The following is a 13927-nucleotide window of genomic DNA, read 5'->3' on the forward strand; positions in this document are numbered from 1 at the left end:
TATCGCAAGTGAGTTGTTTTCATTTACTGCGGCACTGTGCACCTGACTATGTTCTTTCATGGCATTTTGTAATATTTCCTATGTGAAAAGTTTGGAATAAACTTCAAAAATGTTCTGTTTGGGAAAAAAGGTCGCTAACGCTAGCCTATGCAGTGGTGCCCAACTCGGAGGTAAGCTTCGCATACTGGTGGTGGATGAAATTTTCATTATCATTATTTAGCCAGGAAAGGGAGGAGAGATGGTGACGCAAACTTCCTGACCACCATTCTTTGCACCAATGTCCTGGGTTGAATCCAGACCTCTCCGCAGTGTCTCATGAAGCGACGGCGTACCACACTGTTGATAATGATCGGTTCTGAAAGGTTGGCACGTTAGTTGTGAAAGGATGCAATATTAAACAAGATTGCGGCTGCAGCCTGAATAGTCTTGGCTCTGGTTTGGTAGTTAAGGCCATTCGTTTAAGAACGTAAGATCCAACTTTCAAAACCTGGGCCTAATTTAAATAATTCGTAACTCCTAAAAAACAATAGCCTGTATTGAACCATTGCGCTAGGAAGCGCCGTGGGTTAGAGGTGGATGGGGAAGGAGGGTGAATTTCATTTCTGGAAAGCCGGAATACGAGGTCTGTTCAAAAAATACCGGAACATTCGTAATTTCGCGCCAATGATGAGTTAGGTACTGTTCTGTATTTTACGTTGTGTATATAACGGCAAGAGGCTGTATTCGTCTGGAGCTTTAGTTAAGATTTTACTGCATTTTGCAGCGAGCAACAATCGTAGCCAAAATAACAGCTGGCGCAACCAATGACTGTTGAGTTGCCAGCCATAGCTATCACGAAAGAGACTGCAGTTATTTATACTATGCATCGTGCCAGAACTAGTCAGGAATCGAGAAAGGTATTAGTGTACTCCAGTTCCGAACCTCTTGGTAAAATATAAGAACTGCCAGGTGAAAGTAGTGAGTTAACAGAATCCCTATCACAAGAAACTATGATAGAATCAGAATCCGAGCAACTGATAACTAATAAATCCAATGTGAATATCTTGGCTTCCGATAATAAGCTGGCAGCATCGATTTGTGCAGAGGCAGGGGTCAAACTCTACAGTAATGAAACCATCGCCGACAGGAATGCCAGGTGGTGATTTCTTTACAATGTTCTTTCAGAAGTTACAAGAAAAAGGAAAAGAATGAGATAAAGCTATGCTCGAACAGTTTAATGAACTACTTGAGACCAAAGAAAGAGAACTCGAAGAACAATTAGCTCTCAAAGAGAAAGAACGTGAAGAGAGACGAGAGACCAGAGAGATAGTACGTGATTAGAACATCACCTGTCAATTACATAAAATTCTAACAAAGCGTGACGAAGCTGTCTTAACAAACCTAGAAGTGCAGCTAGAAACTCTAAACCCGAAATAACTGATATGAAGGAAGTATATAGTGGCTTACCTGAAGCAATATCTACGGTTATTAATGAAGTTAAAAAGTGCCACCATGCACAAAACGCCGTTGACACTAAAGTGAAAGAAGTGACAAAACAAATTAAACTAGCTTTCTTTACAATTAACTGAGCAGGTCGAACATCACTTGAAAGTTCAATCATAAAAGGCTGAAATCGAAACAACTCAGTGGTTGGAGCAAAAACGATGTAGAGATTAAGGAACACGTGACCGCTGGGCAACAAAATGTGATACTGAAGGTCACAAACGTCGCTGCGTTCGGTAGTGGCAAGTCCGCAAATAAATTGCGATACAACTTGGTGGAGGAACTTCCGCGGTGGCAAAGAGAAGTACACGATTGAATTGCACGCTAGAAAGTAGTGAGTCTAGTGCGCAAGATACCGAGCGAAATGTGATTCAAGGTCGTAGGCGTTACGGAAACGAAAGTCGTTATCAGTCAGCAATTTTCCCTGGACGAAATGTTCATAAACTTGCTCCAGAGAGTATAGCAGCGGTGGATGACCAACAAAAGCAGAGCTACGCTGAGATAAAACTCCAAGAAAGCTTCATAAAACACACGCACTTTACAACATTTTCTGCAGAGAAAAAGACCGTGCATCCGGTCATATTCATTAAAGGTTTTAGGCGCTTTCTGTGAAAGGTTTGGACGGAGTGACAAAAAATACGGTGTGTGACTTCACATATTATAGGTGAAGCCACACTATGGGCAATAGACAGCGGACCCTTGTCCAATACTCGAAGTAGTTGAAAAAAATTTCTTTGCAAAATATTGGAGTACTTGTACCCAAGAACATCTAAGACAAGAGGTGTAAAATCCTGCTATGAACAACCCGAAGTTAGGTAGCATTATAAAATACATAGAGGGTAGTTATATTAGCAAAACTCGTTACTGAGGCGAGACCAAGACAACGAGAGACGTGTCAAGAATATTAAAACTAAAATTACGTATTCAAGTCTGAGAGCATTTAGATAACGTCTCTGAAGGTGACTTGGAAAGATTTCTCGTCATCGTTTATTCGCTAGATTTGATCCACGAAGATAGAAGAGAGGTTAGCTCGAGTACGGGAGTTACCTTCCGTAGAACGGCGAAAATAACAGTAATAAAAACGGCAGTGGTGACGGAAACAGACAAATGAACGGTTACCACAACAGCAGCGACCTTAGTAACTATGGTTATAGGCTACCGCAACAGAATGCGGCGTACACGAACTCAAACGGGAACGGGTATGCCAATAATCAGCACGGAAATGAAGAGACGCGGAACGTCATGGGACACAACAGTCCCAACTCCCAGCAGCCTAAAAGAAGTCGATCTAATACCGATACGTTGGTTGGCCAACAGGCGGCTCAGCCGGGTCAACACTGGGAGCCACCTGACGGAAACATTCAATACAGAAGTAATTCCAAGCATCTTGATGTGCAGGAACAAAGCAGTCGTATGATGCAACAGGTTCAGGCCCGACGAGTTAAGATAGTAGACGTTGTGGACGAAAGCCAACCCGTAGGTTTTGGAGCATATACTGTATTCAAACATTATGAATCACCTCGAAGGGAACGATCTATTGACACGTAATCAGCATGGCTTCAGAAAACATCGCTCTTGTGCAACGCAGCTAGCTCTTTATTCGCACGAAGTAATGGCCGCTATCGACAGGGGATCTCAAGTTGATTCCGTATTTCTAGATTTCCGGAAAGCTTTTGACACCGTTCCTCATAAGCGACTTCTAATCAAGCTGCGGAGCTATGGGGTATCGTCTCAGTTGTGCGACTGGATTCGTGATTTCCTGTCTGGAAGGTCGCAGTTCGTAGTAATAGACGGCAAATCATCGAGTAAAACTGAAGTGATATCAGGTGTTCCCCAGGAAAGCGTCCTGGGACCTCTACTGTTCCTGATCTATATAAATGACCTGGGTGACAATCTGAGCAGTTCTCTTAGGTTGTTCGCAGATGATGCTGTAATTTACCGTCTAGCAAGATCATCCGAAGACCAGTATCAGCTGCAAAGCGATTTAGAAAAGATTGCTGTATGGTGTGTCAGGTGGCAGTTGACGCTAAATAACGAAAAGTGTGAGATGATCCACATGAGTTCGAAAAGAAATCCGTTGGAATTCGATTACTCGATAAATAGTACAATTCTCAAGGCTGTCAATTCAACTAAGTACCTGGGTGTTAAAATTACGAACAACTTCAGTTGGAAGGACCACATAGATAATATTGTCGGGAAGGCGAGCCAAAGGTTGCGTTTCATTGGCAGGACACTTAGAAGATGCAACAAGTCCACTAAAGAGACAGCTTACACTACACTCGTTCGTCCTCTGTTAGAATATTGCTGCGCGGTGTGGGATCCTTACCAGGTGGGATTGACGGAGGACATCGAGAGGGTGCAAAGAAGGGCAGCTCGTTTTGTATTATCGCGTTATAGGGGAGAGAGTGTGGCAGATATGATACACGAGTTGGGATGGAAGTCATTACAGCATAGACGTTTTTCGTCGCGGGTAGAGCTTTTTACGAAATTTCAGTCACCAACTTTCTCTTCCGAATGCGAAAATATTTTGTTGAGCCCAACCTACATAGGTAGGAATGATCATCAAAATAAAATAAGAGAAATCAGAGCTCGAACAGAAAGGTTTAGGTGTTCGTTTTTCCCGCTCGCTGTTCGGGAGTGGAATAGTAGAGAGATAGTATGATTGTGGTTCGATGAACCCTCTGCCAAGCACTTAAATGTGAATTGCAGAGTAGTCATGTGGATGTAGATGTAGATGTAGATGTACCGTTCACGCTTTTAAACTAAAGTCGACCACCTCATGTTTTCTGGTAGTGTCCAAGGAAAAAAGTGAAGGTACCTCTATAAATTCTGCAAACATGTTGCGTTACAACAACAACTAGGATGTGTGCAATGAACTATGCGCTGGGCCGAAAACGTGTAATAAGACAGGTAAATCCGTAGTGCAAGTAGCGCACGCGAAAGAAGGAATGTACCGTTGACTGTGATCCCGGACACAGGAGCAGCGACAAGCATTATGAGTTATGATACATACAAAGATTTATGTCGGGTACACAAGATACCGTCATTTCCAGTTCAAGGATGTAGAGTGGTGGGCGCTATTAGTGCCAAGTCGCTGGTGGTCAAATCACAGGTGAAGATCGACCTTTTAATGGAAAATGAAGCCTTCAAGTATAGGTTCCTGGTGATGAAAATTTATCAGTGGCCTGTATCCTGGGTTGGGATTTCATCATACGGAGGAAGGCAACGATCGACCTCTCGCCTGGAATCTGTACTGTGGACAAAGGAAAAAGATTCATGCCGGAATTAAATGCCACAGAGGTGATACTTGGTAAATACAACCAGAGGATCCGTATTGAGTATACCAGATCTCAAATATTATCCCTAGACAATAATCTACCTACCCAGGGGTACTGTACCTGTCCCTCTAGTCAAAGTGACGAGGTAATTGCCACAAAAGAGTTGATTTGGCAAAAGTTAGTAGAATCGGAGTGCCTAGAATTGCAGCAACGGACACAGTTAATGGATTTACTTAGTACGCATACAAACGCATTTTCTGAAAAACCAGGAACTATACAAGGTTCCGTATATAATATTGAGGTGTACCCACATCAACATGCTGCCGCGACGAAGAAGGAAGCTCTAACGAAGGAAGATGATCGAATGGAATATAATAGAGCCTTCCTGTTCTCCGTATAGTAGTCGACTATTGGCAAAAGCATAGGCAGACGGAGGCTGATTGTGGATGCGAGAGGTACTAATAGTTTAATCATACCTGTAAGTGCCAGGCCGGAAAATTTAGACCAGCTATGCTGGTCCCTACAGAACTGTAGAAATTATCTGTGGGGGCAGCTGCAGCGTAGCACAATCGTAAACCCCTGTGTAGTGCTTAATAAAAAAAGAAAATGAGAAAAAAAGAAAAAGAAAAGGTTGAAAATGTGGGAAAGAAATGGTGAATAAAAAGGGGGTTTTAAAATCGTAAATGACCGTGAAAAAGGGAAAGAATGAAAAGCAAATCGGACTTCGTGTTACAGAAAAGGTATCGGACTTCGTGATTCGGAAAAGCTATTGTTGGGGTGGTCTTTGTGGAGTTTTTGAGCAAAAGCTAAACCAATTTCCACTACAAAAATTATTGAAGAAGAACAGAGATAAACAAACTGTAACTGACAGGGGGAAATGGCGTAGCTTAGAGTTAATTCTTTACCGTGTTAACATGTCTTCTTGTTTCGTGCGGCGTCCAGGTCTTCAAAAATCTCCTACTTCATTTCTGCGTGAAAAGTCTGCTCCGAAATCTTGCAATAAGTTTCATTGTCCAGGAATTTCTAATGTACACAAAACCGTCTTGATATTAAAAGCAATTTATTTTACGTTGCTTCTCTCCATCCTCCGAATTTCATAACAACTTCCTCAATGTCTACACATTAATAAGTTTTTCCGTCTTAATCAGATCACGTCTGCATTAAGTTTCCGCTCTCGAGAGACAATTAAAAAAAGCAGATCGAAAAAAAAGAGTTACAATTTTAGTATTTTCTCTGCCGTCGAGCGCTCATACCGCTGCGACGGTATAATTTATGTTTAAGGGAACGAGTGTAGCACGGCGAAATTCAAAGTCCCGCTACATCGCCCCCTCGACTGTCACGCTAAAACATTTAGCGTGGCAGGCTAGCAAACAATATAATAGATATGCCTAAATGTCAATATATACATATTTTCATAGGAAAAGCCACGTGCATTCATAGGGGATAATTTTTCTGAATACCTTCTGTGTAAACCTATATACTAAATACAATTGTTACAGTTTTGATGCTTTTTTACAAAATTAATATATATATATATATATATATATATATATATATATATATATATATTGTGTGTGTGTGTGTGTGTGTGTGTGTGTGTTTACGTAGTTTGTGTTTGAGCAAGCTGCTCACCAGCGCAGTTAATTTTGTGCGCTTCCAGCGTTGGTTTCCCAATGCATCTCTGGCAGCATGTAGTCTTTGCGCATGCGCAAAAGCATCACTGAATTTCGTGTGCGGCAGTTTCAAAATCGTTGGGTTGTGACAGTCTTGCACAGTATTCACTTTCACATAGTGTTCGTTACAAGTTGTTATTCCAGCATAAATGGCGTGTTAAGTCCGTAGACAGCATAAGATTGAGCGTGTGCGTGATCTGAAGCAGTGTCCCTGTCTTCTGTTACGACACAACACTCCAGGTCCTTGTGCGGTTTCATGACTATTGTTCCCGGAGCATATATGGTCGATGTAGTTTTTAGCCTCCACGTCGCCTACGACAGGTGCTGAGTTTATTGTCTCCAAAGCATCTGAAGGCCGGCCAGGAACAACGGAGTCGATGTTCGCAAAGGTAGGTGTTTCATCGCGTTGTTTACACTCGCCAACAAACGTTCATTTGCAGTGTGAAAATCCTCATTATTGTCGAAGCAAATTGCAGTTTATATCGATTTACAAACAATTATTTGGTTTATGCACCATAAGTTTCCCAAATAGCACAAAATTCGTCGTTTATAACGTTCACAGTTGAACACAGTTTGCAACACTTTTTTTGCCATATTTACGGTTGAACACAGTTTGCAACACTTTTTTGCCATATTTACATTTTAACAAAGTTCACTGTGACTCAGTATGTTTACATAGTTAATTATGAAAGCTTACATATCGTGGTCACATTTCAAAATATGTTGACAACATGAAAAGTTTTAACACATATACAAATACACATAAATTTACAAGAATATGCATGTGAAATATTTACTTTAAAAATTATACTAAGTCCCATTGGCTTTTCTTTATTGGGATTTATGGTCATTTTGATTTTCTTTATTAAGGTTTGGGCGTGCCAAGGAATATCAGACTTAATATTTAAAGCACAGGCTTTCCTTCATTTATTATTTCTTTCTTTCTTTTGGTTCCATATCTTGGCTAGTGGTTGACCAGGCTTGTAATGCCATCAATATTCAAGTCTTTTTATTCATACCTGAAAGTTTACTGCCACACAATATATTCTTTTATTCCATAAACAAACAATACCCAGCTGCAGGAGGTGGTAGGATAATGGAGAAAGAAAAAAAGATATAATGGAAGAAACTATTCACTACCTATAAACTATCAAATCCTACAGCTAATACATAAAAAGAGAACATCACCTTCAAGGGGCGTGTGAAAGGACGTGATTACCATTTACCAAATCATGGATAAATGTAAGTGCCATTACGTCAAGTCTGTGTAGTGTAACATCATCTCAGATTCTTTGTTTGTGTTCTGACTGTTCATATGACTAAGTGTATTATACATTAACAAATCCTTGCATAATCACACAGCTGCTCAGTACTTCCTCGATATCTCCACTTCTTGTGGATACCGTCTATACAAATGGAATATATATCTCAGAGATTGTCTCTCTCATAATGTTTATTATATAATAACCTACCAAATTTCCTCTCAAGAGTTCAACCATGAACTTTCTTCTACTTTAGTGAAGGTTAAACGTCATGTATGTTGTGTATATATATCAATTCTTTCTATAAAACACAAATAAATAACATAGTATTATAACTGGCAGTAAAATGTCTCTTTCTCAGTGTCCGTTGCTCGACGTCGGCTGTACGGGTGGTCACTCCTCCTTTGCACTCACCTTGCATTACCTGAAAAGTCAAATGTTGTCTTCAAAGTAGATGTAATTTTGTCATCTGTTCGCTTAAGTGGAGGCGTTGTACGAGTCGCAAAACGGCCTAAATAACTCTCCCATCTTTTAATTCCTCATGATTTTCTGTTGTGTGTAAGTATAATAAAGGCTAACATGGCACTAAATTTCACTTTCGTAAAAAGAATTTTTATACAAATATATTCACATGAGGGCTGTGTAAAAACTATATTTTAACTTAAGTTCCTTAAAATATCATTCTCCTGTCTGAACACGAACTATAAATGTTTTCTTCCACACAATGGCTTAACAAAACTTAACGAAAGGTTACTAAGTTACACTTCTGAAATGAATTAAATCTAAAGTGTTTCCAAGTTACATTCTTATTACACTTCTTTCAACAGCTGTAATCATCGTTATGTTCACTCTGCTTTTCTTGCATTTGTTCATTTTCAAGGGCACTGTGAATAGATTCACATTTAACGTCTTGTACTCACGTGTTCTAACTCATCACAAATGTTTTCTTTCAACTGAAATTCTTATGTAATCTTAAAGATGTAGACTATTTACTCACTTCTCTATGTAGCACAACATTACCAAAACATTCTCACTCATTCCTTACATGCATACTTCTCTTATTCATTATATATATATATATATATATATATATATATATATATATATATTCTCATAAAAATCCAATAATATTTTCCTCAAATAATCTGTCTCCATCAACTACTTCACAGTAACTTACCTTCTTTTATGAACTTAAATATTTACTCATTCATACTGATCATTCATCCTTACATCCTCATTCATTCTGCTACATACCTATGTCATTACTGATCTCAATAGCTATTATCTCCTGTCATTAGAGTGACTTGAAATAACTAACTAATTGTTGATTCACCTTATAATTTACAATTAACAACAAATGTAACCTGCGTAGACCTCATTCCTATATGAATATATTTTCTCATTCAGTAAGTGTACTCACCTGAGTTTACATTCTCTTCATAATTATGTGTACAAGTGTAACTGCAGTATATAATTTCCGTAAATTAACGTTTATGTTCTTAGGCTGTATAACTTAATGTTCGTGTATTCAATACAAATATTTACGATCTCCTTCTCACAGCAACTTGCTCATGTTCAACTTAGTTATCATTATATTATATTGTTTTAGTGCACAAAGAGTTTCAAATGTCTGTGGGGATGCAGCCCCCTCGGCTTCTGAGATAACGGGTATTCTAGGGAGTAACAACCTGCGTGAGGTATGCTTGCTATTCTGAAAGGACCTGAATATAATAAATCCTGCTCAATCTCCTGATAGTCTGAATCTTCAAGTGTTAAATTACATACACTAACTATGGTAGGATATACCAATTTAAATTGACTTACTTCGTAATGTTTTTGTTGTGGTTCAACCGTCTTGTTAAGTTCAACATTAATTAGTTGGTCTCCTACAGATAATCGACATGTGCCATTACTTAAATCTATGACCGCTTTGTGTTCATTCAAGAAATCCATCCCTAAGATGCAGAGTACGATGAGCTTGTCCACAATCAGAAAATTACACTTGAACTGTGTGTTGGAAAATGTGAAGTTAACAAGGGCTTGCATGCGTATGTTCTTAGATTTAGTTCCTGTGGCACTAACCACGTGGCAATTCTGTACAGGTAATGTAGGTATGTTTATAATTTGTTTCAATTCATTGACATGACACTTGCATCAGCACCAGTATCGAATAAAATTTGTACATCATAGTCGTTAAATTTAACCCATGCCGTAGCTTGTATGAATTATTGAACACAACTGTCTGATTTAATGTTTTTCTCGTCGGTTAATTTCTGTTCTGCTGTCATTTTGTCATCGTACCTGAGGAAACAAACCGTCTCAGCGGTTGCGCTCTTACAACACCTCACGACCGAAGCACGAGCGCTTAGCTCGGTCGTCGACTGTTTTCCGTCGTCTGCTGTGTTTGGCCGGGTTCATTGACTTACATTCCGGCCGGTTGGTGCCCACGCGTCAGCTGATGGCGCTCCGCAATTGTTATTGCTACTTCCTGGCGGGGAGTGCATAACTGTACTGGGGAACGGCGGCGGATTCCGTGGAGGGATATGATTTGTCATGCGTGAATTTTGTGTGTTCCACATATTCTGTCGGTGATTGTTGGGATTGTTGTTGTTTTGGTGGTAATTATGTCTGTTATATGGCATGTTCCTGTCAAAGTAGCACGGGTGGTACCGGTTATTCTCATGTCTCCTATTGCTGTTGTTTTTGTACTGTCTCTGATTTTGATTTTTCTTGTAGTTACCATTTTGATATGGGTGATAATTATTGTTGTTATTATTATTCCACGAATTTCTGCGGTTGTTCCTACCGTCATACACGTTTCCATTTGAATATGTTTCGCTCGCAGGCATCGTATTGTGTCGCGGCGCAGACGGTTGGTTCCACCAACCACCGCCAGTACGGTTCCTTTGGGGTGGATGTTGATTTTGGTTACTAATATGAGTAAAATTTGAATGGCGTGAATCGACTCTGTAAACTACGTCCGTTTGATCTAAAAAGTTTAAGAAAGTCTTAATGTCATTCTTCGGTACTCCTACTAATCTGTCTCGGTATGGAAAGGGTAAGTGGCTCTTTAAAGTGTCAATTATCGCTGGCAAGTCGGCTGGTTTGGACCAGTACAGTGTCTTGTCTAGATACCTCTCAAAGTATTGTCTTAATGTTTCTTTTTTAGGGTCATAGGTCTCGGGGTTGCACACTTCTCTCCTTAGACTCTGTTGCTCATTCTCGGACCAGAATTCGTCCAAGAAGGCTTGTTCGAACTGTTCAAACGTAAGGCACAGCCGTTTCATAGCGGCACCCCATTTAGCTACTCGTCCTCTCATGAGATTGGTGACGTATCTGATTTTATCGACTTCTGACCAACTACGTGGAAAAACACCGTCAAATGATCTAATAAACGCAATAGGGTGGACTTTTTGCTTGTCCTCACTGGAAAATGTCTGGAAATACCCATGTCTTACAAAAGTTGCCGGTTGGCATAACTGTATTGACGTAGTTTGTGTCATTGCTACTCTAGGTGTCGTACCGTAATAGTGCTCGTTGGGTGGAAAAGAACGCGGCACATTGTAATTTTGATTTGAAATAGGCGATTCCACAATAGGTGTTCTGTCTGTGTCATTAGCCATAGTTTTAGCTGTTTTGTCGTTCCCTGACGATGCGTTTGCACCAATCGCCAAACACGGCATAACATTGTCTCGTAATTTTGTCACTTCGTCTTCTATGTGTTTTGTCTCGTCTTTAACATGTGTCTTTGTTTTTGAAAGTATGTACTGTGTAATTGTTTCAAGTTTTTTGTCCAGGTAGTCGTCATACAATTTACATTCATTTACAATTCTCTCGGCCATGTTGGTGTCGTTGTTTAGTGAGGCGAGGTCCGCTCGGTCTTCTAATTTTTATATCTTTTCTTTGAGGTGGGTTTGTTCAAGAACTATCTTTGTGAGCTGTTGGGTAATATTTCCCACTTCTTCACTCAGTTTTTCTTGGATGGAGCCAGCTGAAGTGTGGGCTTGAGCTAACTCTTCCACACGGGTGTTCACTTCCTGCTGCAAATTAACTATCTGAGTTAACTGATTCTCACTTCGGCTGATATTGTTTTTTGTTTCATGTGTGAATGTAACCAAAGTTTCTTCCTGTTTAGTGACTCGGTCGGACAATGTCTCAAATCGCTGGCTGAGCTGTTGAGTGATGTTATCTAATTCTGTCATCTGTTTTGTTGTTCGTTCAAAATTTTCGGTCGTAATACGGTTTAATACGTCAAATTTTTCGTCGCTTTTATCTAGCCTTTGTTTAAAGTCCTGACCAAGTGCGTCCAGTGTTGCGTCAATTTTCTGACTAACGTCTCGTTTCATGTCTGCAAGTAACTCTAATAGTCGGTCCAGTTTGTCAGTTTCCTGTGTCCGATTTGTGTCACATTGCTAAATTTGTCTCATATTCGGTTCTGACATTGATGTTAACAGTGGCGCTGACGGTCTAGTCTCGCGTCCATTCCACATTTCATCATTTAAAGTCCTTATCTGTGTATTATCACAAATGTTGCGAGTTTGAGGCAAAATCACTGCATTGATCTGTGAACTCGTCCATGGAGGAAAACGCGGACTTTCTTGTTGGTTGAACGATGAATCTAGTTCACTTAACTCATCTGCCGAAACTATCTCTACCTTACCGCGTTCCATTGTAATAGGATGTATGATCGTAAGTCAAAAAGGGAATAATATAAGTCTGATTAATAAAGATTTGACTCAAATTTAGGTTGAAATATTTTCTCGTCAAAGTAAATGATTGATCTATTGCAAACAATGGTTGAGAAAGATGCAGCAGGGCGGACAAAATTTTTCGTAACAAATGACTGTTTGGCGGTCAAATTCACGATCTTCATATCCTACAACAATACTATAATTACCACAAACTACAATAGAGATAGATAATTTTGGAAAAATCTAGAAGAAAACTACAGGATGTGGAACGGGAAAAATGGATTCTGCAGTTGGCTATTGAATGCTTGAATGAAACATAATTGTGTGACTCGCCATTAAATTTTCTGTCCTGCAGCGGCTGGTCAATCACTATTGCGTACATCGTATTCATCAAAATATGGATTTTCTTAATACATCTCAATCGGATGATCACCAAAAGGTCTCAAAATAACAGTTTTGGAGCAATACATGCCATGCAAAGAAAAACAGATTGAATTGGTTACAAAAATTCTTTACAATATTGTGGAATAATCATTTGCTTAGGTACAATAAAGTTGGTGTTTTAGTTACCCTTTTAAAGTTCAGGAGTTTTGGATATTCTCTATTGGGAAAAAATAAAAATTAAAGTTTCAAATTTGCTCAAAAACGACACATCCGAAAATTGCGTTCTGTCACAGTCGCCAGTTGTAGTCGTTAATAAAAAAAGAAAGAGGAAAAAATAAAAGAAAAGAAAAGGTTGAAAATGGTGGGAAGGAATGGTGAATGAAAAGGGGGTTTTCAAATCGTAAATAACCGTGAAAAAGGGAAAGAATGAAAAGCAAATCGGACTTCGTGTTACAGAAAAGCTATCGGACTTCGTGATTCGGAAAAGCTGTTGTTGTGATGGTCCTTGTGGCTTTTTTGAGCAAAAGTTAAACCAATTTCCACTACAAAAATTATTGAAGAAGAACAGAGATAACAGAATGTAGCTAACAGGGGGAAATGGCGTAGCTTAGAGTTAATTCTTTACCATGTTAACATGTCTTCTTGTTTCGTGCGGCGTCCAGGTCTTCAAAAATCTCCTACTTCATTTCTGCGTGAAAAGTCTGCTCCAAAATCTTGCAATAAGTTTCATTGTCCAGGAATTTCTAATGTACACAAAACCGTCTTGTTATTAAATGCAATTTATTTTACGTTGCTTCTCTCCATCCTCCGAATTTCATAACATTTTCCACAACGTCTACACATTAATAAGTTTTTTCGTCTTAATCAGATCACGTCTGCATTAAGTTTCCGCTCTCGAAAGACAATTAAAAAAAACGGATCGAAAAAAAAGAATTACAATTTTAGTATTTTCTCTGCCGTCGAGCGCTCATACCGCTGCGACGGTATAATTTATGTCTGAGGGAACGAGTGTAGCGCGGCGAAATTCAAAGTCCCGCTACACCTGTAAAGATTTACAGAAGTTTTTTGAATAACCTTGTTTACTTGTACAGATTTGCAGTATGTAGGTACTAAATTATAAGTTTTTCATTTCATGAGTTATTTGTTGTGCTATGATG

The sequence above is a fragment of the Schistocerca gregaria genome, chromosome 4, assembly GCF_023897955.1.
Source record: "Schistocerca gregaria isolate iqSchGreg1 chromosome 4, iqSchGreg1.2, whole genome shotgun sequence".
In the NCBI taxonomy this organism is placed as follows: Eukaryota; Metazoa; Arthropoda; class Insecta; order Orthoptera; family Acrididae; genus Schistocerca; species Schistocerca gregaria.